The sequence below is a fragment of the Asparagus officinalis genome, chromosome 1 (genome assembly GCF_001876935.1).
Source record: "Asparagus officinalis chromosome 1, Aspof.V1, whole genome shotgun sequence".
In the NCBI taxonomy this organism is placed as follows: Eukaryota; Viridiplantae; Streptophyta; class Magnoliopsida; order Asparagales; family Asparagaceae; genus Asparagus; species Asparagus officinalis.
The window spans coordinates 116,946,850-116,972,528 of NC_033794.1; positions in this window are offsets into that span (position 1 = coordinate 116,946,850).

The following is a 25,679-nucleotide window of genomic DNA, read 5'->3' on the forward strand; positions in this document are numbered from 1 at the left end:
GTTGATTGATCTTAACAGTAATTGGTTAGACAAGCCAAAGATCTCTTCTTTGCTGCCCAAGAGCCAGATGAAAGATCTCCCCGAACTAAGCTAATTTCTTAGTTATTTATAGGGGATTAAGGGGTGTAACCACGTCCTTAATTCACTCATAAGTGAGGCTAATGGGATGTAACCGCCCCTTAAATCACTCCTGAGTGGAGTTGTGATCCCCTCAGATCGTGGGAAACAGTTTTGAAACCGTTCAGCTCGTATTTGAACAAGTCAAACGCAAAATTCGCATTCTGGCATGAATTCTGTGTTCAAACGCAGTGTCTGAAAGCTTGAACGCAGTGTCTGAAAGCTCGGACGTAACGGCTAGAAGCTTATTTGGCTGCTTGTTGGAAGCTGCGTTTGGCAGCGTTAGCAGCTGGATCTGAGCTGCGTTTGTAGCGATTTGGAAGCTGCGTTAGCAGCGAACATAAGCTGCGTTGGCAGTATTTGGAGTTGGATCTGAGCTGTGTTTGCAGCGATTTAGAACCTGCGTTGGCAGCGAACATGAGCTGCGTTGGTAGTGTTTGGAGCTGAACGTGAGCTGCGTTTGTAGCAATTTGGAAGCTACGTTGGCAGCGTTGGTAGCTGGATCTGAGCTGTGTCTGTGGCTATGAACGCGGTGCGTCTTGATGCTGGTATGCGGGGAGGACTTCCGCGTCTTGATTTGAAGAGATCGTCTATTTGTAGTCTCTAGAGCGTTGCAAAGATCGTTGTTTTGTAATCTTTGCTTTAACTCTTTGATATGTGAGAGTCATCAGATTGTAACTCCCGATGTTGATTGTGAAGGCTGTTAATTAGAGCTTTCATCAGTTGTTGTGAAGGTCGTCGGATTGTAACCTTCATCGATCTACGTGAAAGTCTTTAAATTGTAGCCTTCTGGAAGTCGTCAGATTGTAACTTCCATCATCAGTGTTTGATGGGGAATCAACTATCTATTATGATTTTTAGACAGCCTATAGAACCTCCTCCAAAATTTTTGAAAGTTCGCGGTTGACTGAGATGAATTTTTGAAATACTTTGGATCTCAACTCTGATCTTGGAGCTTTTGATTCCTTATCATATGGAATTATTCTTTGCACCCGCTTCAAAGGCATCTTAGTCGAAAAGATTTGCCACGCAAGACCTGTATGAGGATGAGCCTCGAAGAGAAAGTGTAGATATGGTACAAGCTACTCATAAGAAGAATCTATCAAACGTCACGTCACGGCTCACCTCCATTCAGCTGATGGGCCTGTAAATATTCATAAGATTTTTGGCAAACCCTTAGCCATCAACGGATTTAATAAGCCTTTACCGACTACCGTTTGAGTCGGGCTAGCACATGGATCGTCTAAGTCCGTTCCACATGTAACGTTATGCTAAGAGAATGAACCCTCTTAGACTTGATGCTATGATTTTGAATACATAGACTTTGTCACTTTCACGGAAAAAGACTAACCGGCGACGCGTGTTAGGCGTAGGCTTATCTCTAATTAGGCTTATCTCTAATTAGGGATCGTCTAAGTCCGTTCCACATGCATGTGAGGTATGGATTTTGATGTTCTTTTCATGGCAAAAGACTAACCGGCAAAGCGTGTTAGGCGTAGACTTATCTCTAATTAGGGATCGAGATAAAATCCTCCATGCGTGTGAGGCATGGATTTTGATGTTCTTTTCACGGCAAAAGACTAACCGGCAATGCGTGTTAGGTGTAGACTTATCTTTAATTAGGGATCGAGATAAAATCCCCCATGCGTGTAAAGCATGGATTTTGACGTTATTAATAACGGCATGCTACGATATTGAATACGTAGACTTTGTTGTTATTTCTTCCTGTGTTACTTGAAACACTGAAAGAAAGTTAGAAACGCCAGAGGTGTAATATTAACTTGGCATGAATTTTCACTTAGAGTGAAATTCAAAAATTTTCTTTGTTATCACTAGGATAATTCCAGAAAATATTTAATCCACTGGAGATTTTATAATGACAACTTGCTATTCTTATTGAAAAAAGATTAACAAGTTCATTGGGGGGTTTGACTGTTAGAGGTGTGATGTTAACCTAACAGTATTTTATGGACCTATCGCTCTATTGAAGAGAGTCGATAAGTTGATTTGGTCATAGAGGTGTGATATTAACTTGACGGGAATTTGTTACGATCGGAGCAACTTTATGGACCTATCGCTCTATTGGAGAGAGTCAATAAGTGGATTTTGTCAGTGGTGTAGGATTAACGTGACAAGAATTTGTTGCGATCGGAGCAACTTTATGGACTTATCATCCTATTAAAAAGGATTGATAAGTGGGTTGTCAGAGGTATGATGTTAACGTGATAAGATAATGTTACGATCGGAGCAACTTTGTGGACTTATCATCCTATTGAAGAGGATTGATAAGTGGGTTGTCAGAGGTATGATGTTAATGTGACAAGAGAATGTTACGATCGGAGCAACTTTGTGGACTTATCATCCTATTGACGAGGATTGATAAGTTGATTGTCAGAGGTGTGATATTAACATGACAGGAATTTGTGTTGCGATCGGAGCAACTTTGTGGACTTATCATCCTATTGAAGAGGATTGATAAGTGGATTGTCAGAGGTGTGATATTAACGTGACAAGATTTTTGTGTTGCGATCGGAGCAACTTTGTGGACTTATCATCCTATTGAAGAGGATTGATAAGTTGATTGTCAGAGGTGTGATATTAACGTGACAGGATTTTTGTGGACCTATCGTTCCATTGAAGAGAGATGATAAGTTAATTGTCAGAGGTTTGGTGTTAACATGACAAAAAAAATGTTGCGATCGGGGAAAATTTATGGACTTATCATCCTATTGAAGAGGATTGATAAGTGGGTTGTCAGAGGTATGATGTTAACGTGATAAGAGAATGTTACGATCGGAACAAATTTGTGGACTTATCATCCTATTGACGAGGATTGATAAGTTGATTGTCGGAGGTGTGATATTAACATGACAGGAATTTGTGTTGCGATCGGAGCAACTTTGTGGACTTATCATCCTATTGAAGAGGATTGATAAGTGGATTGTCAGAGGTCATGACAAAAAAATGTTGCGATCGGGGAAAATTTATGGACTTATCATCCTATTGAAGAGGATTGATAAGTTGATTGTCAGAGGTGTGATATTAACGTGACAGGATTTTTGTGGACCTATCGTTCCATTGAAGAGAGATGATAAGTTAATTGTCAGAGGTTTGGTGTTAACATGACAAAAAAATGTTGCGATCGGGGAAAATTTATGGACTTATCATCCTATTAAAGAGGATTGAAAAGTGGGTTGTCAGAGGTATGATGTTAACGAGACAAGAGAATGTTACGATCGGAGCAACTTTATGGACTTATCATCCTATTGAAGAGGATTGATAAGTGGGTTGTCACAGGTGTGATATTAACATGACAGGATTTTTGTGTTGCGATCGGAGCAACTTTTTGGACTTATCATCCTATTGAAGAGGATTGATAAGTTGATTGTCAGAGGTGTGATATTAACGTGACAGGATTTTTGTGGACCTATTGTTCCATTGAAGAGAGACGATAAGTTAATTGTCAGAGGTTTGGTGTTAACATGACAAAAAAATGTTGCGATCGGGGAAAATTTATAGACTTATCATCCTATGAAGATGATTGATAAGTGGGTTATCAGAGGTATGATATTAATGTGACAAGAGAATGTTGCGATCGGAGCAACTTTGTGGACTTATCATCCTATTAAAGAGGATTGATAAGTGGGTTGTCAGAGGTGTGATATTAACGTGACAAGAGGATGTGTACTTGTGACTTGCACAAGATTTTGGGAATTCGCGTCTCGCTAGGGAAACTTGCTAGGTGAGTTTATCACTAGAAGCGATACGTTTTGATACTTGTGATTTGAATAAGATTTTGAAGACTTAGTGTATTGCTGGGGAAGATTGTGATTTGAACAATTTCGATGGCCTATCATCCTATTGACGAGGATTGATAAGTTGATTGTCAGAGGTGTATTGTTAACGTAACAAATTGGGAGTGATGTAAGCTGTATTCATACTCTGTGGGGGTAATGATCGTCAGAAGTGTAATGTTATCTCGACGATGTAAAAGATTCGTTACTTTTAATCCAGTGGATTACATGTAACTAACCCCCAGTCTTGATTAAGACTTAACAGGGGAATAAAAAGGGGTAGACAAGGCACATCACCTAGTGGGGCACTATCCATAAAGTCGGAATAAAGGTACATCACCTGATAGGCCATTATCTGATGAGTTTGACTATCAGAGGTAGCTGTGATAGTTTTGTGGACCTGCCATCCTATTGAAGAGGATTGTCAGGAGAATTTGGAGGGAATAGACTATCAGAGGTAATTGTTAACTTGATAGTTTTGGTGGATCCGCCATCCTATTGAAGAGGATTGGTGGGGGAATTTGGAGAAAATGGACTATCAGAGGTGATCATTAACGTTATAATTTTGGTGGACCCGCCAACTTGATAGTTTTGACAGATTTCGTGGTTGACAGAGGTATTCTATTGAACATGAAAACTCAAAAAATTTATTACTCATAATCCAATAAACTACAAATAAACCAACCCCTAGTCTTGAACAAGTGTAGAGGGGAAAATGGTAGACATGGCATATCACCTAGTGGGCCACTATCTAACGAGTTTGACTATCAGAGATAATTATTACCGTGATAGTTTTGGTGGACCTACCATCCTACTGAAGAGGATTAGCTTCAGTAGCCGTAGTATCTTCTTCTTCTGACTGAGAAGATTGGGCTTGGTCCGATTGCTCAGGTTGATCCTGCATACTTTGTTTTTCAGTTTTGATCCTGGCAATAATCTTTTCAGCATGTTCACCTTGAGAGATTAGTTATCTCCAGGAACGTCATTCGACAACCCTCATTTGTGCTAGAAGGTCTGTCTGCAAGTTGTGTCGACAGGTCTCCACTAAGGTAGACTGTGTCATACCTGTGGGACATCGCAGAGCCATGTTTCGAAACCTTTTGACGAAGGCTTTAACAGACTCTCTCTTTTTCTGCTTAGTGGCGAGAAGGGTATGGATGGAGACTTCTGTATCCTCTTCAAAGAATCTTGACAGGAAGAGTCTCTCTAAATCTTTCCACTTTTGGATACATCCCGCAGGTAGTTACCTGAACCATTCAAAGGCAACTCCTTTGAGGGTGCTAATGAACAATCGAGCTAGTATGGCGTCGTTTGATATCACATTCCCAGTCCGTGACTTGAAATGATAGATATGTTGGTTCGGTGATCTTGTGGCGTCAAAAGTTTGTAGCGTCAGGACCTTAAATTTTGGAGGATAAGGGGTTGCATCCCATTCGACAGGATAGGGCCTGACAACTCCCTCGTCTTGGAGCTCGCTTCTGTTAACAATGACATTGAGGCGGGCTTCCAATTCTTCTATTTTAGCAGACTAGAGATTCTACTCGTTCTCCGTCTCTCTTCCTTCATCAGAGGAAGATTTCAGGTTGTGGGCTTATTGATCAGAAGCAGCATCATCAACCACTTTTTCCTTCCCTTTGCTTGTGTGAAGTCGGGATGAAGACACTTTTCCTCTCCGGGAAGATTCTTGCCGAGGTGGCGAATCTGTCTTCTGAGATTTGGCATTGTCTGCGATGATTTGATTCATCAGGGCCAAGAGTTCATTGATGGCCTCCTGCTGAGATTTGAGCATGGCCTCCTGCTCATCAAGTCTCTTCGCGAGATCTTCATGGTTTCCCATCATATAAGCGGAGCTCTCATGTTCAACAAAAGAGCTTGATGATTGGGACTCTGCAATGGCTGAGTGTTCATCATCGGATTTAGTTCCTCTGACTAGCCTCCGATAGTTGACAGGGAGAATAGCTCCTATTCGCGTCCGAGTGCGTTGGTAGACTCCTTCAAACTCGTTAGCGATTTCTCTGACGGTCGGTGAACGACTTGTCTCATAGTTATCGGAACTAGGATCTGAGGCTTTCCCTCTGCTGATCACATTGATAGTGACCCTAGGATATTCGGTCTCTTGAGACTTCTTCCCGTGAGAACGTCGTCGTTGGTTGGGCAAAGCAACGTTCGTAAATTGGTCGAACACCAATAGTTTGGCCGCATATGAGCAACATTGACATCCCGAGAGGACCGTAGGAATTAGTCGTTCACATTGGAATGAACGAATGACTTGTTGCATCAGTCTTTCTCTCGATATGAACTTTCTTAAATCTGTTGTGAAGATTCGAGGAGAACTACTCACTGATCGTGAGGTTTGAATTGGAACCCCTAGTCCATGATTGGACAGGATTGGCTCTTGGTGAACATGGATCTGGTTGAGATGCCTTGAATCCATGAACTTTTTATATCTGCCCCTCAATCTAGTTGCGCTATGCAGAGTATTCGGGGGTCTCACTGCCCGATCAGCGAGCCGGGGGTCCAGGGGGTGGCGTGCCCCTGGCTGGGGGGTCCCGGGGGGAGGGGGGGTGGACTACCCCCTGACGGGGTTCGGGGCAGCGCCCTGAAGCTCCACGGCATACACCAGGTTCTGTACTGGATTTCGTTCCCCGAACGCATGACTGAGATTCAGGTTTTACTGGTGAAACGCAGTCCTGAGATCTGCTTTTTGGTTCTGAAGTGCATGCCTGAGAGTTACGTTCAGTTAATGGAACACACTCCTGAAGGCTGCGTTTTGACTGTACAATACACCACTGAGGGCTGCATTCAGTCTTATTCACACAGAGCCTATGTTTGGGCTCATAGACACGAGGCTTGCGTTCTGAAGCAGAAACGTAGAGCACCTGGTCGCGTTTAGGCTCACGAAGCTCGTGTTGACTTGAAGATCGGCATTCACGGAGATGTGCTCGTCGTAGGGATCTCCTCCTTCGTCGAGCGGCGTTCTTCTTGGCCTTTTTTAAGGCCTTTGCAGCGAGGTTGTTGGCGTTGATGGAACTCGTCGCTACAATGGGCCTTTTATGACCCAATACCTGCTGTGAAGATGTGGGTATAGAACTTTCAACTCGTTGAACGAGTTTAGCAGAAGCCGAGTCCACTCCTTTAGAGGAGGGGCTGTTCGAGCAGTCTTGATCAAAGGGGAGGGCCTCCTTGGGTGATTTGGCTACAATTGGAGAGTTAGACCTTTAGTCTCTTTGGAGACTTTGTGGATCTTGCGCATAGCCTTGGGGCTAAGGGATCCGGAACCTTTAGTCTCTTTGGAGACTTTGTGGATCTTGCGCATAGCCTTGGGGCTAAGGGATCCGGAGGAGAGCGCTTCCTCGTACTTGGCTTGATCGAACTCTACGACGAGAGTTTCAACCGTCGTTCCAGTGAGATGAACATCGGATTGCGCCACCACTTCTTCATCAGAGAAGCTCCTCCCCAGCGGAGTCGCCATCTTTTGTTTGTGTAGTAAATAAAAATGAAAGAAAATTGATTTGTATTCCTTTAATCTCAGTTACAATTGGATTTCCTGATTACAAAAGAGAGGAGAATAAATTTGTTTCTCCCCTTTGTTTAATTCTGGGTTCTTCACGGTGACGATGGAGTGCCTCCCTCGAATGCTCGTGTCGAGCTTGCTCTCCGTTGACGATCCGCACGTCTTGATTCACTGGAATGGTATCTCCTCCTCACTATTTGACGCTGTGGAGAACTTGCAAAGCATGTTTTAGAACTCTTGATGAGTTGATTGATCTTAACAGTAATTGGTTAGACAAGCCAAGGATCTCTTCTTTGCTGCCCAAGAGCCGGATGAAAGATCTCCCCGAACTAAGCTTATTTCTTAGTTATTTATAGGGGATTAAGGGGTGTAACCACCTCCTTAATTCGCTCCTAAGTGGGGCTAATGGGATGTAACCGCCCCTTAAATCACTCCTGAGTGGAGTTGTGATCCCCTCAGATCGTGGGAAACAGTTTTGAAACCGTTCAACTCGTATTTGAACAAGTCAAACGCAAAATCCGCATTCTGGCATGAATTCTGCGTTCAAACGCAGTGTCTGAAAGCTTGAACGCAGTGTCTGAAAGCTCGGACGTAACGGCTGGAAGCTTATTTGGCTACTTGTTGGAAGCTGCGTTTGGCAGCGTTAGCAGCTGGATCTGAGCTGCGTTTGCAGCGATTTGGAAGCTACGTTGGCAGCGAACATAAGCTGCGTTGGCAGCATTTGGAGTTGGATCTGAGCTGCGTTTGCAGCGATTTAGAACCTGCGTTGGCAGCGAACATGAGCTGCGTTGGTAGTGTTTGGAGCTTAACGTGAGCTGCGTTTGTAGCAATTTGGAAGCTGCGTTGGCAGCGTTGGCAGCTGGATCTGAGCTGCGTCTGTGGCTGTGAACACGGTGCATCTTGATGCTGGTATGCGGGGAGGACTTCCGCGTCTTGATTTGAAGAGATCGTCTATTTGTAGTCTCTAGAGCGTTGTAAAGATCGTTGTTTTGTAATCTTTGCTTTAACTCTTTGATATGTGAGAGTCGTCAGATTGTAACTCCCGATGTTGATTGTGAAGGCTGTTAATTAGAGCTTTCATCAGTTGTTGTGAAGGTCATCGGATTGTAACCTTCATCGATCTACGTGAAAGTCTTTAAATTATAGCCTTCTGTAAGTCGTCAGATTGTAACTTTTATCATCGGTGTTTGATGGGGAATCAACTATCTATTGTGATTTTTAGACAGCCTACAGCAACCACATTGGTGTAGGCACATTTGGTGAGATGACATATTGATGCTCATGTTAGTATCGGCTCAGTTTTGGAAACATTTCACCGATGTAAAGAATTGTAGAAAACGACGTCAAATTGTTCAAAGTGTTAGCAAACATAAAAATTAGGCAGGGGTGTGGTGTCTGCCACACCCAGGTGTGATAGAATCTGCCATGTTGTTAGGGGTATGGTGTCTGCCACACCAAGGTGTGGCAGAATCTGCCCTATTTCCAGGGATGTGGTGTGTGCCACACGCGGGTGTGACATATTCGTTTTCAGATTCCCACCATGTTTGTGATTGTTTTTTTTGTTATAAATAGAAACACATTTTTAGGGTTTCTTAAGCAGAGAATTAACATTGTTTTGAGCACTTTGAGAGGGAGATGTTGTGAGGGAGTTGACATCTTTGGTTAGGGTTATATTTAAGTAATTTTGTGAGTTGTAACCCATTGTATTTCTCCTCCATATAGTAAAATCTCCTCATCCTCTCCCTGTGGACATAGGCAATTGTTGAACCACGTAAATTTCCGTGTTTGGTTTGATTTGTGTCGTATTTTGGTGAATTGCACTCGTAATTTGGTTTGGTTCTCTTCTCTCATCGCTCACTAACTCGTTTGGTTGTCGAGCACGCTTCCGCACGGCGTACAACACAAATGACATATGTTAAAAGAAACAAGTGAACTATACAAATGGCATATGCCAGAAGAAACAAAAACATTTTCTTCAATGCCATAGAGCTAAAGTTTTTTTGCCCACCTTCCTACCGTTGGAATTGCACACATCTGGCTATTGAACAACTGTCAATATTTTGCTTTTGCTAAGCCTTTTTTTTTGGTAAATGAAAAAATTATTCATTTCCAAAATGTAAAAGGTATATACATCAAGAATCTCACTGCCAAAAAGTGAGATAACATCTTGCGGCTCTTAATAATAGAGCTCAGCAAACAATTCCTAAACATCAATTTTGGTAAATCCTGTGCATGAAACATACAATATAATCCTATACTCGAACAGACAAAAGCAAGTTCCTCCGTAAACCCTCTTAAGAATTATCCTCCACACCATAAGATATTCCACTTCATACATGCAATCTGGCAACACAGAGACTTCTTCTGAGCTCTACAAGGAGAGAACCCATCCTCTGCATTCAGCTGACGGAGATTTGTTCAAGATAGATGTGAGGATGTCCAACTTAATGTTTTTGATCAAACTGTCAGCGAATCTATTCTCCATCTTGAAAATTCTAGAATTTCGTTCTCTCCAAATATTGTAGACTGTAGCAGCTAATGCCATCCTCTTAATTTTTTGCTTAAACCCACTACCCCTCAATCTGAAACTGTACCAATTCATGAGGGAAGGTCATTCACAACATCTCCATTTGAATTTAAGCCACTCCATTATACCATTCCAAACATAATTAGACATCAAGCATTCAAAAAAGAGATGATTACGGCTCTCAGTACTTGAACCATCATATAGCTTGCATACAGAAGCCTGAATGATCCCATGCTTGAGTAATCTATCTTGAGTTTGAAGTTTATCTTGAACCGCCAGCCACAAGATGAACGAGTGCTTAGGATAACTCAATTTTTCCCAAACTGTGTCATGCCATGTAACTTGTGTAGTAACAAGATGTAGACAGGAATATAGACCAAAGAGTTGTATTCTTGAATTGACACAACAAGAGTTTATGAGTTGCTTGAGATTATCGATTCCTCCATACAAATCTAGACACTTATCTCTGATTTTCAATAGTTGTTTTCACATCCAAGAGTCTCCCTTCCTAGCATTAACCTACCAAATACTCTTGGTTTTTAGGTAATTCTCATGTATCCATTTAATCCACAGCTGTTCCTTATTCATGTGAATATTCCAAAGAAGTTTTAATGCAGCGGTAGTGTTCCAAAGTTGAGACGAAAAAATTCCCAAGCCACCATGTTTCCTTTGCACACAAATTTTATTCCATGACACAAGAGAAACCTTGAATACCTGATCTGATTTGCCCCATAAAAAACTCCTACATAACTCATTAATCTTGTGTAGAACTTTAACTGGAAGAATGTAGCTAGATGTCCAAAAAATTTGGACACCCAATATGACACTTTTGATTATCTGAATCCTACCTGCATAGGACAAATGCTTATGTTTCAGACAACTTTGGAATTGGTTGGAAATCTTTATGATCAGAGGATTGCAATCCAAGTATGACATCCTTTTGCAGATTAAGGGAAGGCCCAGATATTTAATAGGCAGAGTTCCTTTAGGGAAACCCAGAGAATTGCTAATGGCATGCTTCGTTGCTTCCGATACACCACCATAGAAGATAGAACATTTAGTAGGATTTGCCTCCAAGCCAGAACAAGCTCCAAAAGATTTAACACATTGAAAGAGTTTGTTCACAGAATAATAACCCCCTCTGCAGAAAAGAAGTAAGTCATCGGCAAATATTAGATGTGTTATTTTTAGTTTTTTTGCATTTGGGGTGGAATTTGAAGTTTGTATCACTCTTCAGCATATTTAAACTCCTTGTTAGGTATTCCATTCCAAGAATAAAAAGATAAAGGGAGAGAGGATCCCCTTGCCTCAGTCCTCTTTGTCCCTTGAAGAAACCATGTAAACTTCCATTCAGGAAAATAGAATAGTTTGGATTAGAAATACAGCTCATAACCCATTTGATAAAGACCAAAGGAAAACCCAGCCCCTTCATAATCCCTTGCATAAAATTCCAACTTATAGAGTCAAAAGCCTTTCTGATATCTATATTGATCATAATCCTTGGTGATAAGTGTTTCCTTCCATAGTTCTTCACCAGTTCATGAGCAAGTAAGATATTATTTGAAATTTGTCTACCCTTTACAAATGCGCTTTAAGCTTTATTTACTATACTCCCCATAACAGCCTGAATTCTAGTTGCTAAAATTTTTAAAATGATTTTATAGAGGCAATTGCAACAAGAAATAGGTCTGTAGTCAGCAGGTGTTTTAGGACATTTTATCTTTGGGATGAGAGTGATTGAAGTGGAATTAACAGCTCCCAACAGTTTACCTATTTTAAAGAACTCTTCAACTACTAATGAGATCTCATCACCAATAATGGACCATGTAGATTTATAAAATGATGCACTATACCTATCAGGTCCTGGGGCTTTGTTGTCTGGCATTGAGAATATTGCTCTTCTAATTTCATTTTTAGTGACTACCTTAGATAGTTCTCTGGCCTGGCATGCATTCAGACATGTGCCCTATTGAATAACTTGATCTTCAGGTTCAGTTGTATGCACTGCTGTACCCATCAAGTTCTTATAAAAGGAAATAAAATCCTTGGCTATTTCATCACCATCAGTAAGCCTAGCTCCCTGGCTATTATAGAGGACCATAATCCTATTATTGTGCCTATTGGCTTTAATAGCTGAATGAAAAAGCTTGGAATTTCTGTCACCTTGAATAGACCATGCGATTCTTGCTTTTTGCTGGTAGAAAGATAGTTCATGATCTAAGAGCTTATTGTATAAAAAAATAGACTTCCTTTCTTAATTGATAAAAGCAGGGTTGAGAGGGTCAGCCTGAAGTTTCTTTTGAATATCCTCCAACTCAACCTTAGCTCTTATAACTTGCTCACTTATATTCCCAAAATGTCTTTTATTCAAAGACTGTAAAGCTCCTTTTAGCTTTTTAAGTTTTGTGCATACATAATACATATGAAAGCCAATAACATGAGATTTCCATATGGTAGAAATAGTGGGTAGAAAATCAAAATGCTCTGTCCACATTTTAAAAAATCTGAAGGGTTTTTTACCTTGAGAACAATCTTCATAAACTGAGACAATAGCTGGGGAATGGTCTGAAAATTTGGGTAACACGAACTCCACATGACTAGAGTTTAACTGATGAATCCAGTCATCATTTACTAGAGCTCTGTCCAGATGGTTCCAAACTCTTGTATCATTGTCTTGTTTGTTGTTCTAAGTGAAGAAACATCCTATGGTTTTCAGATGGGAGAGCTGGCAATCTTCAATAAATGTGCTGAAATCATTTGTATCAACATCAGTTAAATCAGAACCACCCAATTTCTCTTCACTGCATAGAACTGTATTGAAGTCTCCACATACAAGCCAAGGTATGCTACCAATTGAATTATGAATAAGAGATAATTCTGTCCATAAGTCCTTCCTTCCTTGCATATTATTATAGCCATGCACTGATGATATCACACATGAAAACCTTCCATTAATAGAGTTGACCCTACATGAAACTGTTGGCTAAAGAGGTTTATTTGTTGAATATCCTATATATTGGGATCCCATAGTATAAGAATCCTAGCCTTCTCTGAGCTACTCACATTTGAAAGCCAATTCCATTCCTTAGCAATTCTTCTTGTTGTATTCAACATTTTAGCTTCCTTAACTTTTAGTTTCTAGGAGAGAAATAAAAGAGAGGTGATAGAACTGTATATGTTGCTTGATCAACATTTGTTTTGAGGGTTTATAGGAGAGAAATAAAAGAGAGGTGATAGAACTGTATATGTTGCTTGATCAACATTTGTTTTGAGGGTTTATTTAACCCTCTCACATTCCAAAAAATAGAACTGTATATGTTGCTTGATCAACATTTGTTTTGAGGGTTTATTTAACCCTCTCACATTCCAAAAAAATAGATTCATTTTATTGAAATCCCTCTATCAATAGTAGAGGGGGTCAGAAACTATGCTCATGGAGTTACCAGGAATCTTATTGTTAGATGATCTGGGTAAAACATCATTATAGTTGTCATGTATTTTAGATTTATTACATTGAATAGGTATCCAAGTGTTATTTTCATTGGGACTCCCAGACTCAGGGAATTGCATGTGCACAACATGCACAGACCTAGCCTCAGTAGCCTCCCCTAGAATATTTACCAAATGTGCAAGTTCGGAGCATATGTTCAGCCTTGGATTATTTCCATAATGTGTTTCATTAATAGAAGAGTTCCCCTGAATGTGCATTCCATATTTTCTAGAAGAATCCCCAAAAGCATGCACCTCATGTACTGGTGACTAGCAATTTATGTCAGCATGCATAAATTCTTGTGTAATAGATTTTCCCTTATCATTCCCTTCAATAGATTTTCCTTTATTCATATGCAATCTAGATCTCTCATTATGTACAGACCTAGTCACATTATTTGAAGAATCCCCTCAAACATGCACCACATGCACGGGTGACTGGAGATTTTTACCAGCCTGCATAAACTCACGTGCACCTGATTTTCCCTTATTATTTACTTTGATAGCTTCCTGATTGATAACTTTCAGATTATGAACATCTGAGGTAGAAGCTACCAGGTTGAGATCACCAATAACTGGCTTTACCTTAGGAACCCATTTCTGGATGTTTTTCTTCTTCTTGCAGAAATTGGTATCATGGTCCACAAATTTTCAAATATCACACCACCTAGGCTTAAATTCATAAAGCACATTATGGTTATAAGTTTTACCATTTGGCCTTGAATAGTGATGTGGTCAGGTAGATGTGATGGCATTGTAACCTTCACCAACACCCTAGCATATGGCAGTCTTTGTTTATTAGCTATCAACATATCAGTTGCAATAGGCTTCCCTAAGATGCTGGCAATTTTGCTTATACTCTTGGAATTCCACAAATTTAGTCTCAAAGCTGGCAATTGAATCCACAAAGGATACAAACACTCATCAGATTTATTTGTTTCCATATCAACAGTCCAAGGTTTTAAAAGCATTGGTCTTGAACCAAAAAACCAAGGGCCATTATATAGAACTTCATTCATAGTTTCTTTATCATTGAATTTAAACAAGAACAAGCCTGCCTTTAGAAGATAGATTTCAGGAGCTTGGGACCAAACTTTGTGCACATAACTTTCCATAGCCTTGAAACTAACATTTAAACCAAGAACTTATCCAATTATAGAGGAAGACCACATTGAAGCACCATCATTCCATTCTTCTTCATTGAATATTACTGAATCATTAGTATCTGGAGGCAAGTAATTCAAAACCATGCCTTTCCCAGGTCTTCTGTTATCAGAGAACAAGCTACTCCAGCTCTTTGCAGGAGTTTTAGAATTCTCAAGAGGAGGATCTATAGTTTCATCTAAACTAATTTTATTCTCCTCATTCAGAAACAAAAAACTATCACCAACATTATTTTTAGTGTTTGGATTCAAAGAACCAGCATTCTCAACAATTCTTATATTTGAATTCAGAAGCACAAGGTTAGAGATAGGTATAGATCTTGACGAAGATAGCTCCGATTCAATCTCCTCAGCCTAAGAAACCCTAACAGAGAGCTTTTCGCTATTACAAGAAGAAGAGGACTTACATAGGTGATGATCTGGACTTCTCGCCACCGGAGGCTTGTATAGCTGACGATCTTGGATTCCCGCCACCAAGAGAACACGATCATGAGCTCTCGCCAATGGAGACGGCCTTTGATCAAGATTTGAATCAATCACAGAACAAGATGACTCCAGAATCTCTGACATCAATTTGGATTTTGTTGCTCCCTTTGGACCCGTAGACCCCATGAGAGAAACATCGTCATCCCCGCTATCAACAGAATTTGAATCTAAATGTTCCTCGATGTTGATCTGAGATGAGATCGAAGCTCCTAATCCTGAGCTGAGAACTTTTTTCCTGCTAAATTTCTTCTTCTTCGCCATTGAGATCACAACGAAGCGCAAGTTAGCAGGAAAATTTTCACATACTATCATGCGCTGTAACCGCTTTTGCTAAGCCTTATTTTCATGTTAGTCCTTTGAAATTTGATATAACTCTCTTAAATATATTTGTTATAGAGAGAGGAAGAAACTCACAACTCTTCTAAAGACAGCTAAATGTTTAAATTAACTATATATGGTTGTGGATGTACCAACTGAAGGGCATTCACGAGAGGCCAGAGATTAATCTTATTGAGAACAAAATGAGATACAATCGATTCACATAATTTGATCATGTGCAACAAAAGACAACAAATGCATTAGTTTGGAGAAATGATAAGATTATAGTTTTTTTTTGTCAATGAAAAAATATTTATTCATCTCCCAATTTGTAAAGTTTGTACACGCATCAAATCTCACCAGTTTTTCCGGTGAGAACAAGAATACCCAACATATCTATGTTAGGTTACATTTCTCCTATTTTTTTCCTTTACATATTCAGGTATATCTTCATTGAGCACTTTAGTTAATATTGAGATTTTCACTTCCCTAATTAATTGAACAGGAGTGCGCTGCTTCCCTTGAAAAATCCTCAGATTCCTCTCCTTCCAAATCCAGTAAACAGTTGCCGAAAGAGCCATTCTATTTATTTTCTTCATGTATCCTTTCCCTTTTAGTTTTGCACTATACTAGTTCACCACCTGAGTCCAGTTGCATGATCTCCTCGAGTAACATAACCATTCCATTATTTCATTCACTATAGTTGCTGAATATTGGCACTCAAAGAACAAGTGCTTACATGTTTCTTGTTGATTTGCGCACAGGATACACAGATTTTCAGTTAGCATCCCTATTCTACATAGTCTTTCCTTAGTTAACAGTCTTGAGAGGTTGGCTAGCCATAGAATAACCGAGTGTTTAGGATAGTGGAGTCCACTCCAAATTGAGCTGACATTGTATCAATAGGAGCTGTCGAATGAGTCAGGGCTTTATATATCTCAGATGTTTGAATTTTCCCATTATCATAGCATTCATTCATAGTTCTGTGCAGATTATTACTGTCTCCAAATTTATTGATAGCCATATCTCTAACTTTGAGTAATTGCCTCCACATCCAAGAATCAGTTCTTCGAGCTTGAACTTGCCATATATCCATTTGTTGTAAGTAATTTTCATGCACCAATTTTATCCACAATATATCCTTTTTAGTGTGGATCATCCATAATATTTTCACTGCAGCTGCATAGTTTCATGTTTTTGCATTGTATAATCCCAAGCCACCCTTTTCTCTGTCCTTGCATACATCATTCCAAGACACTAGATGTATCTTACAATTCCATAAGAAATCAGAGCAAAGTTTGTCTATTTTCTGCAAGACTTTTATGGGTAGAATGTAATTGCTTGTCTAATAATTTTGAATCCCCATAATGACAGTTTTAATTAACTGAGTCCTTCCAGCATATGAGAGTTTTCTCCTGCTTTGCCATCCTTGAAATTGCTCTGAAATTTTGCTAATCAGTATTGAACAATTAAGATGGGAAAGCCTCTTAGAGATCAGAGGCATCCCCAAGTATCTGATTGGTAGAGACCCTTCAGAGAAATTTAGGAGAGAACATATCTGATTCTTTACATTTTCCTCAACACCTCCTAGATAGACAACGCACTTGTTAGAATTTGCCTCCAATCCAGATACTTTGCTGAATTCTTGAAGACAACTATTCAGTTTACTAACTGACTATATATCAGCTTTGCTGAACAATAGCAAATCATCCGTAAATATCAAGTGAGTTATCTCCAAGTCAGAGCATCTAGGATGGTATTTGAACATGTTATCAGTTTTGAGTTTCTTCATTCTCCTAGACAAGTACTCCATCCCAATAACAAATAGGTATGGAGATAGAGGATCCCCTTGTCTCAATCCCCTTGCTCCCTTAAAATATCTGTGTAGAGATCCATTAAGAGATAGTGAAAACTTTGTAGTAGTTATACAAGACATAATCCATCCAATCATTTTTTCTGGAAATCCCAATCCAATCAACATGACTTTAATAAACTCCCAACTTATTGTATCAAATGCTTTTCTCAAATCTATGTTGAGAGTAGCTCTTGGGGATATATGTTTTCTACCATAATGTTTAACCAACTCATGGGCAAGTAGGATATTATTTGAGATAATCCTTCCTTTGACAAATGCACTCTGTGCATCATTCACTAAGTACCTAATAACTTTCTGGATTCTAGCAGTTATTACTTTCGAGATCACTTTGCAGACACAATTACAGCAGGAAATTGGTCTAAACTCAGATGGTGAGCTTGGATTCAGAACTTTAGGAATTAAAGTGATGGTAGTTGTATTGAGAGAGCCAAGTAGCTTACCAGAGTTAAAAAACTCCTGAACAACTTTAATCATGTCTGCACTTATAATATTCCAAGCACTTTTGAAGAATGATGCACTATAGCCATCAGGTCCAGGGGCCTTTTCATCAGAAATTGAAAAAACAGCATGCTTGATTTCTTCATTGGTAATTGGAGATTCCAGCTCATTTCTGTGTATATCCATAAGAATGGGGCCATCAGAGATAACTACAGGATCTGGTTCAAGTGTATTCACTTTTTCCCAAGCATATTCCTATAATATTCAATAAATTCAGTAGCAATTTTAGGTACATCTGTAAGTCTTCTTCCATTCTCTGAATAGAGAGTTAACACTCTATTTAGATGTCTTTTAGCCTTCATGATTAAATGAAAATAATGTGAACTTTTGTCCCCATGCACGGCCCAACTAATATTAGCCTTTTGTCTATGAAATGATTCTTCACATTGCAGCAGACTGTTGTATTTTTGAATACATTTTTTCTCCTGGGTGATTAGATCCTGATTTAGAAGATCCCTACTCATCTGATTTTGAACTCCAAGCAGCTCCTCTTTAGCTCTTGCAACTTGCTCCCCTATGTTCATAAAGTGCTTTTTATTTAACTCCTTGAGGGCATGTTTCAGCTTCTTGAGTTTGGAATAAAGTTTGTACATGTTATACCCTCTCATCTCTTGTCCTCAGATAGAATTCACAAGAGCAAGGAAATCAGGATGTTTTGTCCATATTTTATAGAATTTAAAAGGTTTTTTTTCCTTGAGAATCCTCCTCCCCAACAGAAATAAGGCCTGGAGAGTGATCTGAGCAGATTGGCATTAAGAATTTCACATGGCTTGATGTATAGCGATGCAACCATTTATCATTAATCATAATTCTGTCTAATCTGCTCCAAACTCTAGTATTAGCATCTTGCTTATTATTCCAAGCATAGAAACATCCAATAGATTTGATATGAAGAAGTTGGCTAGATGATATAGAATCTTGAAAGTCTTCTGTATCAGCATCTGAGATAGAAGCTCCTCCCATTTTTTCTTCAGCACTTATTATTGCATTAAAATCTCCACCAACCAACCAAGGGCAGTTAATATTCTGCTTGATGTTCAGAAGATCTTGCCATAACATTTTCCTATTCTCCCTCTGATTTGAAGCATAAATCACAGACATTAGGCATGATACTTTCCCATTTTTCAATTGAACAGAGCATGTCAATCATTGATCAGTTGAGTTTACACTTTGAACTGTCAGTAAATCATTGTTCCAGAGAATCCAAATTCTAGCATTACCAGCTTCTTGAACATTTGAAATCCAACTCCAATCTCTAGCAATTTTCCTGGCTATATGCTTCATCTTTTCTTCCTTTAGCTTTGTTTCTAGAAGAGCTATAAAGGGAATATTGTACTGGTATATTAATTGCTTAACAATTAAATGCTTCGAGGATTTGTTAAATCCTCTAATATTCCAAATGGCTAAGTGCATTTATTGATTCCCTCCCCCCTATCAATATAACAAGGGTCAAAATCATATGCTTGAGGATCTAGAGGAGAGAATTGTGTCTTCTGATTTGAATTCACAGCAATGTTGATTGTTGCTCTTCTAGCAATATGTGCTCTACTCACATTTGTGAATACTGATGCATTCACTATTGGGGATTGATATACATTTGTAAGACATGGACTTCCATGCTTTATACCTTGTGTGCCAGGTGAGCTAATATCAATTGCTTTACCCTTGTCATTTAACCTGTGCATGTTTTCAATAGGTTGTTGTGGTGTATTGTTTCCTTCCTCTCTCATGCTATCTTTCTCCAGAACCTCATGAGTAAATTCATTCCTGGAAATATTGAAATCATGCTTCCCATCATTATCCTTCTCAGCATTTGAGTTTAAATCAGTGACCTGCACCTATACATTGTGCATATCAGTTTGCATATCAGTTTGTGCATTATGTGCTTGCACATCTTCCTTCTGTCTATTAACAGGTACCCACATTTTCCTACCCTTTTGTCTTCTGCAATACTCAGTATCATGCCCCACAATATTACATACCGTGCACCATTTTGGCTTTAGTTCATATATAACACTTTGCCTATACTTTTTTCCATCAGGTCCTTGTATTTCAACAGTATCAGGTAATGGCTCTTTTAAGGGTAGTTTCACTTCAAGAAGAACCCTAGCATAGCTTAGCCTTTGCCTTGTTGATGTAAGCATGTCAGTTGTTATTGGACATCCTATAATGCTTGAGATTTTGCTAATACCTGTAGCACTCCATAGATTGAGCTTTAAGTTTGGAAATTGCACCCATAAAGGATAAGAACAGTCTTTTATTTTCTCCATTTCAGCATCAATTGACCATGGTTTGAGAACCAATGGCCTTGAACCAAAGAACCATGGTCCTGTATCCAACACTTTTCTCATCTGCTGTTCCGATGGGAAATCAAATAAGAAAACACCTGATTTGATTAATATGATTTTTGGAATTGAAATTCTCCCCCAGGCTTTATTTACATATGCTTCTATAGATTTGAATTTTGCATTCAGCCCAATAACATGACCTACTAATGCATTTTTCCAGTAATCAACTCCTTCCCTCCATTCCTCTTCAGAAAAAACAGCAGCATTAGATTGATCAGATGGGATGAAATTAAGAGATAAACCTTTTCCAGGTTTTCTATTATCTGTAAATAAGCTAGCAAAGGATTTTTTTTGCTTCAGTCTCCCTTGTTAAACCTTTCTCATCTTTCAAATCATCATCCTTATCCTCCAGATTAATTTTCTCATAACTTTTTGAAGATTGAGCTATAGGAGTTGCAAGAATCCCCACATTGCTTTCAATTTCATCACAATCCTCATTATTCTCATTTTCAAAATCATCTTCTATATCTTCAGCCCGGGAGATTGAGTTAGGGCTCTTACTTAGTTGTTGAGCAAAGATTGAACCAGATCCAAGATGAACTGGATCTGAGAGAGAGGTAGTTCGAGCCAGCACTTCCTCCATGAGCACTTTCTTCTTTGCCTCGAGCAGACCTGTGCTTCCTATTAGCTCCATTGATGAATCTCCCCTTGCTTCGGCTGTTCCATTGCTTTTCTCACCATTTTCAATCCCCTCTGCTTCCTTAGATCTAGACGAAGAGGAGGGGAAGACGAAGATAGAATCTCTCAAAGCGGCACTAGGAGTCCCCTTACTTCCATTCTTCTTCTTCTTCCTCATGGCAGATCTAGACGGAGGTGCACAATAGCGGAGAAAATTTCGCCAGCTAACTTGCACCAATAAGACCGTCACTGATAAGATTATAGTTAATAAGGGAAAGGAGAGGATTAAAAATAGACTTGTTAGGAACATGGCCTTAAACAAACAAGAAGGATATTATAATAGTTAATTTTGCCGAAGCGATAACCGTTAGCAAAACTAAATAGAAGAAAATAATTCATGTTGAAGAGCCCAAACATTTGGGATAAATATTTAGTTGTTAATGTCCTTATGCCACAAGCTGACCCCTAAAAATGTCTTTTTTTAGTAAATAAAGATTATATATGCAGTTTTAGTAGTCATAGATATTTGGCATAGGTCAATTAATCTTCTTATAGTTGTTAGGAGTCAAACAAGCCAGTTATATATCAAGTAAAGAATACTGCAAGGATAAGATATAGCTCACGCTCATTGAACAGTAAACCGTAAGTATGTGAAAAAGACCATCACTTGTCCACTAGTTTTAGGATTGACACTTGTTCTTTTTGTGAAGTTCATAAGATATGCTAGTAACTAATTGCATTAAGTTTCATTTGTAATATTCTTGATTTCATTCTCTTTCTCTCTCGTGTATATTTGTGTTGTGCGCGGCGGAAGCTTTCTAGGGCAATACGAACAATAACTCGAACTAAAACCACAAACAATATGCAAATCACAATCACAGCAAGAACACACAATTTACGTGGTTCGGCAAGTTGCCTACGTCCACGGGGCAAGGAGGGGGGAGTTCTTTCTACTAGAAATCAAGAGAATACAAATAGGATTACAAATCTCTCAGACCAAACCCTAAAACAAAGCTCTAGATCTCTCAAAGCTCTCTCTCAATTGGATGCAATGATTTTCTCTCTTTGGCTGCTCAAATTCGTCCAACCTCTCCCCTAAACAAACAGGTTTAGGTATATATAGAACTTACAAAACAAACCGGGTCGAAAACCTGAAAAACTGATATCCGCTTCGTCGGTCGACCGGCCCGGTCGACCGCGATCAATTCCGGTCGACCGGCCCGGTCGACCGATCACCACCCAGTAGAAAACCCAAACTCCAGAGAACCCCTCGGTCGACCGCACCGGTCGACCGAAACATCATAAATAAGATCCGGCGTCAAGCATGACCTAATAACACCACAAGCTCTACTGTTCATCTTTCTCCAAACCTTATCCTCCAACTCAGCGGGTTTCTCTTTTAACTCAAGAGTCTCCTCCAAATTCTGTGCATCCAAAGCATCCATCACCTGACACCTCCACAATCCAAAATTGATCTTGCCATCGAACTTCGGAACATCAATCTTCGTGTTATTGATGCTCAGACTCTGTATCGCCTTTGTTAGAGACGAACCTGACGTGCTTGCATCTCCCATGTTGTCGATCTAGCTCTGATACCAATTGTTGTGCGTGGCGGAAGCTTTCTAGGACAACACGAACAATAACTCGAACTAAAACCACAAACAATATGCAAACCACAATCACAGCAAGAACACACAATTTACGTGGTTCGGCAAGTTGCCTACGTCCACGGGGCAAGGAGGGGGGAGTTCTTTCTACTAGAAATCAAGAGAATACAAATAGGGTTACAAATCTCTCAGACCAAACCCTAAAACAAAGCTCTAGATCTCTCAAAGCTCTCTCACAATTGGATGCAATGATTCTCTCTCTTTGGCTGCTCAAATTCGTCCAACCTATATCCTAAACAAACAGGTTTAGGTATATATAGAACTTACAAAACGAACCGGGTCGAAAACCTGAAAAACTGATATCCGCTTCGTCGGTCGACCGGCCCGGTCGACCGCGATCAATTCCGGTCGACCGGCCCGGTCGACCGATCACCATCCAGCAGAAGCCCCAAAAATCCAGAGAGCCGTCGGTCGTCCGCACCGGTCGACCGAAACATCTGCGGTCGACCGGGCCGGTCGACCGACCTCCTTCCAGACGCACAGGAACCCTTGTGCACGAATACGGTCGACCGGACCGGTCGACCGCCGCCTGTTTTTCCTGATTCTGCTGCTGATGCTGAAATTCCTTCAATTTGCATGTATATTTACATCACTGTGTTTCAATAAAGAGGTGAGAATGAACAACAGAAAGATGATCAAATGACCTCATTGAAGATCCAAAACAGAAAAAACTAGTCCATGTCAAAAGTGAGAACAAGTTAACCAAGAAAATTATGAGCATATGTATAATAAATAAAAAAAAGGCTACAAATTTAATAAATAAAGCAAAATAATAATAATATCAAATATGTGCTGTCACTAAAAAGGTATCAGACAAACTCTTAATTTATCTGGTCTTATTTGGACAATAAGTATTTCATTTTTTTTAGTTTGCAAGGGAACAAACTTCTCCGTGATCCTTTGAACTGTCGCGCGCCTATGCGGAAGCGTTGCACGCACACACAACAAACTTGAGATCACGGAAGAAGAAAGCCACACACTTGCACAAACCAAGCCAATTACGACAAATCAAACCAAACACAGAGATATACGTGGTTCGGCAATTGCCTACGTCCACGGGGAGAGGATGGGGAGATTTTACTATATGAAGGAGAAATACAATGAGTTACAACTCACAAAATCACTCAAATATAACCCTAACCAAAGCTCTCAACTCCCTCACAATATCTCCCTCTCAAAGTGCTCAAAACAATGCTAATTCTCTCCTTTCCTCTCCTTAAGAAACCCTAAAAAACGTGGTCCTATTTATAATAAAAGGAGTCACATCATCCTTCACCTGCTGCGATATCTCTCCTGTCTGGTCTCCCTCCACCTGCTGAGGGGCTCGAGACCTCATCATGTACGCCTCATCAAATGTGACATCTCTGCTAATAACTATCTTCTTTTCCTGTGGATCCCATAACTTGAAGCCTTTGACTCCATCCCTAAATCCCACAAAGACTGCTTTCCTCGCTCTCGGATTTAATTTGCCATCACTGACATGATAATAAGCTGGACACCCGAATATCCGAAGCGACTCATAGTCATAGCCTCCGAACCAAACCAACGCTCCAAAGGAGTCTTCCCGTCTATCGCAGTGCACGGCAACCTGTTCACAAGATGGCTCGCATAAACCAACGCCTCGGCCCAAAAAGATCTAGGCAATCCACTCTGCGTCATCATACACCGCACCTTCTCCAGCAAGGTACGGTTCAATCTCTCAGCCACCCCGTTCTGTTGCGGTGTCTCTCGAACTGTGAAGTGTCTTCTAATGCCGTGATCCCGGCAAAACTGCAGAAACGGATCACTCTTGTACTCTCCACCGTTATCTGAACGTAGAGTCTTCACCTTTCTACCTGTCTGCAGCTCCACTTTCTTTTTCCACTCCACAAAAATATCCAGGACCTGATGTTTATGCTTCATCGGGTATACCCAATTCCTCCTGGAATAATCATCAATGAAAGTGACAAAATAGTTGGCCCCACCAAGAGATGTGTTCTTGGAAGGACCCCAAACGTCCGTGTGAATATAATCCAATGTACCTTGGGTGTTATGAACAGCGGTGCCGAACTTCACTCTAGTCTTCTTCCCAAGTACACAATGCTCACACAATTCCATCTTGCAGGTCTTAGCACCTTTCAATAGCCCCTGTTTAGCCAATGACTGTAGGGACTTATCTCCTGTGTGTCCAAGTCTCATGTGCCATAAGGTGGTAGTGTCCTCCTCTGTAGTGATAGAAGCTGCCAGACCCCCTGTAACTGTCTTGCCCTTCAAGTAGTATAGGTAGTTTTCCCTGACACCTCGCATCACCACCATAGAACCCTTCGTGACCTTCACTGTAGCATCCTCTAAGATCACTCGATATCCTGCTGCCTCCAAAGTCCCAAGAGAAATGATGTTCTTCGTCAACTGCGGCACGAACCTCACTTCCTTCAATTCCCTCACTACACCATCATGCATCCTGATCCGGACTGAACCAATACCACCAATAGGGCATACGTGATCATTACCCATAAGCACGACATCCCCTCTTTCCAGCTCCTCAAAGCTAGAAAACCACTCCCTCTTAGGGCAGATGTGATATGTAGCTCCCGAATCCATCATCCACTCCGTGGAATCCGCATAGCAAACCGACGGTAAAGCAGGGCATGAATAGCCTGAAGAATCTGAATCTGAATGCTCACCAATAGCTTTTGCAACATTCACTTCTGAAGCTTGTGCAGCTTTCCCCTTATTCTTTCCGGCTTTTTCTTTCCACTTTGGGCAGTCAATCTTCCAATGTCCTTCTTCTTTACAATACCGACATTGAACCACTGTCGAGGAGATTGCTTCAAACCGTATAGCGATTTCTTTAACCTGCAAACCAACTTATCTTTCCCTGCAGCTCGGAATCCTAATGGCTGAGTCATATATATTTCTTCATCAAGATCACCATGAAAAAATGTCGTCTTCACATCAACCTGATCTAACTTCAAACCATACTGTGCCACCAAAGCTAGCAAAATCCGAATCGAAGAGTGCTTCACCACCGGAGAGAAAACCTCATTGTAATCAATACCTTCCTCCTGTGCATAGCCCTTCGCAACCAACCTAGCCTTGTGATAATCATATTTTATTACAATTTTATACCCTTATTATCTAATTTATATGAATAAATATATCACTAACAATTGTTTTTATCTTTTAATTGCAGGTTAATGAAGAATAAATCTCAAACTCTCATCTCTCAACAAAAACCCATCGATTAAATGAAGAAATGAATCAAAGAAGACCATTGGAAAATCA